Source organism: Lactuca saligna, chromosome 4 (genome assembly GCF_052625555.1).
Source record: "Lactuca saligna cultivar CGN05327 chromosome 4, ASM5262555v1, whole genome shotgun sequence".
Taxonomy (NCBI): Eukaryota; Viridiplantae; Streptophyta; class Magnoliopsida; order Asterales; family Asteraceae; genus Lactuca; species Lactuca saligna.
Window position 1 is genome coordinate 157,694,143 of NC_136420.1, and position 5,409 is coordinate 157,699,551.

The following is a 5,409-nucleotide window of genomic DNA, read 5'->3' on the forward strand; positions in this document are numbered from 1 at the left end:
TCTATCCTGTACTTCCATTCAGGAAAACCTTCAGGAGACAACAATCTTGGAATGTGAGTGGTTGTGCGCATTACAGAGTCCAACTCATGGTGATGTGTTTGACTCTGTGATTCCATTGATTATTAATTTTAAAAAACACAGATTTTATATATATATATATATATATATATATATATATATATATATATATATATATATATATATATATATATATATATATAAATTATGAATTTCCGGTCAACACACAGGTTTACGGTCAAAACACAAGTTTACGGTCAAAGTTGGTTTGTGGCCGTAAACTCGGTTTACGGTCTTGAGTTTACGGTCAATCCAAGTTTACGGTTTTTGAATGCAGGTTTGTGGTTATTGAAGGTTCTTGATGTACGGTCTACGAGCACAGTTTACGGTTCAAGAAATACATTGAGTTTGCGGCCGTAAGCTGTGTTTACTATCGTAATCTCTTGGCCGTAATCTCCCAGAAATTCAAGAAAATACGATTTTTGGATTAAACTTTGATTCCTTTTCGCAGTAAAAACCAACTCCAATCTCAGACAGTGAAGAATATCTCTAAAAACTCGATTGTAAGATGCCTTGACACTGGTTTTGCTCTGATACCAATTGTAAGGTCTTGAAACGGATCTTACCAGTGATTCAGCAAACAAAACAATCAATAACAACGAGAATGAAGTAGAAAAAAATCAGTACAATCTTGCACACGCTTTTATTAATGAAAAACATATGGTACAACTCGTTTACAACAACCGTGAACTCTGATGGCATCAACAACCAATAAAAGACTTACAAGACCTCTATATATAGTGACCTGGGCTGACTTGGGTTTACAACTGTAAAGAGCTTACGGCCGTAACCTCATGCTCTGGCCGTAAACTCCTATACAAGCTACCAAAAATGCATTTATACCAAAAAGAACCTATTACAACGATAGCCTACACCAAACCATTAATTAGATCCTTCAGTTTGCGATAAAATACTTTTTATCCTTAACGATCTAAACGAAAGTCGTAGTATACGTTAAATCGAGAGTGTGCACAAAAGAACGCCCAAATCTTACTTCGTATGAGGAAGTTATGATTTTTCTAAGATTTAGCATCGCAGTTCACAGCTAGAATTCGAATTTTAGATCGATCGATTTTTAGTTGACACAATCTAAATGAGAATTGAAGATCTCTTTAATAGGAGCTCAATGGTATAAAGACAGACGAAAATGGACGTCGGATAACAAATTTATGATTGTTAAAATATAACTTTAAAAATAAAGTCAAAATTAGCCGACGGAGTCTAAACCAAAGTTGTAGATTACGTCGCTACCTACGCATGGATAAAAAAATTGACAAAAAAAGCTTGTATGTGAAAGTTACAGAATTTAGAAGTCGGTAATATGTTGTTGCGAGGAGGGTGACATGGCTTAATCTCGGCCCTTGCTAGCTCCCCACGACCTCGCTTCGAATGATTGACAACTGCCCCTTCATATGCGCACCGTAGCTTCGTACGTACAGCGTACTCCGAGGAGTACGACCAACATAGTACGAGGAGCTCCACTATAAATAGATACGAGGGATGCCTCAATTTTTCACACCTTTACCCTTCTTTCTCTGTCAATACTCCAAAACTATCCCTCCCCTTCACTAGTACTTCCTTAGTGCTAGAATGAGTCCTGGAGCACCAGAAGGCTTCGAGAAGAAGAGCTTTCGGCTCGAAATTTCTGCCCCTGCTAAGCCTAGTTCTTAGCCAAACCCCCTTATAAGTAAGTTATGCTTACCCTACTTTAAGTATAGCTTATGCTTAAGTTCAATATCGTTATTATGAACTTATAAACAATATATATATATATATATATATATATATATATATATATATATATATATATTATAAAATATAATATACAAAGTGTTATTATAATATCTTTTAACTACTCTCGGTATGCGTAATCTGGTTTGAAGGGCCGTATAGGGTTGTTGGATTTCAGAAGTGCTTAAATGCCAAAATGGTCTTGCCCTCCGGTGTTTCATGTATGGCCCCTATCTTTACATAGTGGTTGAGAAGTGTTGTTTAACACTTATAAAACGTTATTGCTCGTAAATAGTCTTAATAAACGTTAGACTAAAATCTAGCGGTAATGATACTAGGTTTCGTCGAAGGAAAATAAAATTGTTAGAAGCAAACCGCTGCCCGAGTTTGGAATCATCACTTTAACAAGTGTGTGCATAGTTACTTTCATTTTACACATAGATATGAAGTATTTAATATAAATTACATTCTATGTTTGCACACTATTTGTGTTCCTAATATCTATGCTAGATGAACGATTTATACATGTTTACGTGATTTAAATTATATAGATATTTTTATAATTATAAATGTATATTGGGTAGCGATGGGTGATGAGAGATAGATGATGATAAAAAGGTTATGATAACTAGGTGATGATAGATAGGTGATGATAAATAGGTGATGTAAGATGAGAGGAGATGCCATAACCTTGACCGACGATGTGGCGATGTAGTCATCTACCAGAGTATTGATGACAACCAGAGACTACTCTAGACAGTCATGTGGAAACACCAGCAGGTTCATAACCTGTATTTGATGAATTACGAGTTCAGGTGATGTTGTAACTATGTATTTATGCGATGATACTCTAACCCTTACTTTGAATTACGAGTTCAAGAAATGTTGTAACTACGTATTCATGCAATGATACCCTAACCCTTACTAGACACATATTGAGGGAGTAATCCGTGAATCAATACTGTCTATGTGATACAACCGATGATCCTTAGGAACAAACATATAAGGAAATGCGATGTAAGGAGATGAGAGGTAAATACAATATAGGAGATGACCTTTAGGATAAATGTAACATCCGGATTCCTAGGTATATTATTTTATTCATTTATTTTGTAGTTTGTGGAGGGAATCAGTGAGTTGGTGCTTAGACTCGCCGAGTAGGGTCGCGAATTCTCATCCGGATTGATGACCGGACTTGGCGAGTTCATGGGTGGATTCGACGAGTCCGCGCTGTTTAATGAAACCCTAATCTCTCAGGTTTGAGACCTATTTAAAGGCCCTTAGGGCCTTCATTTGCAGCTATCAGTCCCTTGAGAGAAACCCTAGAGTGCTTTAGTATTTTGGGAGAGAGAGGAAGCCATTGTTGACCTTTGAAGTATTGTTTAGCAAGGAAAAGGAGGTTCTAGCCAAGGGGAAGCAAAGGAGGTGGACATTATGTGGATTTGGAGCTCAGAGCATCACATTTGAGGTAATAATTTGGCTCCCCTTCTGTTGTTATGATTATCATATGGATTTAGGGCTTCTTGGACCCTTTATTAGCTAGATTTGATGTCCAATTAGTCCCTATTTGTGAAGAGGCTTTAGATCTGGATCCATAGAGGTCCAGTGAGCCTTACTTATCAAGCTTTATGAAGATCAATGAGGGTTTTGACCATGCGTTATGATAATTAAGGTTAAAACATCATATAGGATCAAATAGACATTGTTTGTGCATCAAGATATGGACTTTACATTATTATCATGCTTGGGAAGGTCGGATCTATGGATTAATGGAACGGATCTGACCTCAGGAGGTCAGTTTGGTTTGTGCATGGGATGGACTCACCGAGTCAAAGAACATACTCGACGAGTAGGGTTAGGATTTCCCCGTAAATCACACAGTGGTGACTCGCTGGGTTGGGGAATGACTCGGTGAGTCAGAAGGGATCTAGAGGATGTGAGTATGTGATGGAACTCGCCGAGTTGCCCGAAGGCACTCGATGAGTCGGGTCAAAGGTTGACCGTTGACCAGTGTTGACCAGGGTTGACTAGTGTTGACTTGATAGTATTAATCAAACAAAGTCAGGAAAGTATTAATGAGAGTCGTATTTATGATATAGGAGGACGATAGGTCAGGAGATTGGGCACGAGTGATTATCTGACATTAGCAAGGTGAGCCTTCTCACTAGGCCTTACCCAATGGGGTAATTATGTGTGATCGAAAGGTCTTATGTGTATGATGTATATGTGATGTAAGTTATATGTGATATGTTATGTGATATGAGTATGATGTGGACCGGAAGGTCAAGATGATATGGACCGAAAGGTCAACAGAATCTGGATGGAAATCCCCTGAGACACTTGGATCAGAAGATCCTATGGCCTGGAAAGGCGTATGTGTAGTATGTGGTATTTTGGGGAACTCACTAAGCATTCGTGCTTACAGTGTTATGTGTTATGTGTTTCAGGTACTAGTGAGGATCGCAGGAAGGCGCCAACTTGATCAGTACACACTTGCAGATGTCATGTTTTTGAGATCCTGGGTTAAGGATTATGTTATGTATTTTGTGGAAACATTGGATATTTGACTTTTGGAAGATTTAATAATGAAATGTCTTATTAAAAATTAAATGAAAAATTGTTTTAAATTTTACGGTGTTACTATAAATCTAAGGGAAGATTAAATGAAGAAAATGGGGATGAGTAATCGGGTTAGCTGTTTGACATGAATTATGTGAAGAAACAAATTAACTATATTATTGTGGGTTGAAAACCATATGTACTCACCAAGTTTCCCTACCTGGCCCACTCAGTTTAATTTTATCACAAGTGTCGATACGAAGCTACATTAAACTGAGAGATTAAAGGAGATGTAAATCACTAGTGTAAATGAAAGTAAGGTCTATTTATGCTTATGTTTCTATATTGACGATGAAATGCCAAAGTTTTTATAGAAACAAAGTACATTTCCTTGGAATTGATTTGATAATATATTTATCTCTAGGAAAAATTTCGCAATCTTACTCTTTAAAATGAATACTCTTATTTTCAAATAAGCATAAATAAAATTTTAATATGATCATGAATTTAGGGATGCCACAGTTGGTATTAGAGCATTAGTTTAAGCGAACTAGGAATTTATAGGATTTCTAGACTTAAACTTAAAATGCTAAGCGATGATTGTGAGATGAATGTCTACTATATTTTAGACACGAGCAATAGGTTATCTTAGTAAAGATGCCTAACTTGCTATTATGTGCTAAATGATTTATGTTATAGCTATAAAGATTATTTATATGCTATTATTTGATCAGATCTACGGTCTGTTGCTGACCGTATCTGAAAATTTTATGTGTTCAGATTTCTAAATGTTTAATTATGGTATTAGAACCGGCATATAACTTTTTGGAGTGATATGGAGATTGATACCTCTATCGTAGATAAATCTTTCCTAATTCTTATCACTGCACACCGAACGTTTGATTTGGTATATAGATCGACATGGTAAGAACTCCAAGCGGATTCGGAAATGCTAATGGAAATACTAATGCTAATCAGCAGCTTGTGATTGAGCGTGGACCAGAGGTAGCAGTTGCACTCGAGCCTATCACGAGGACAGGA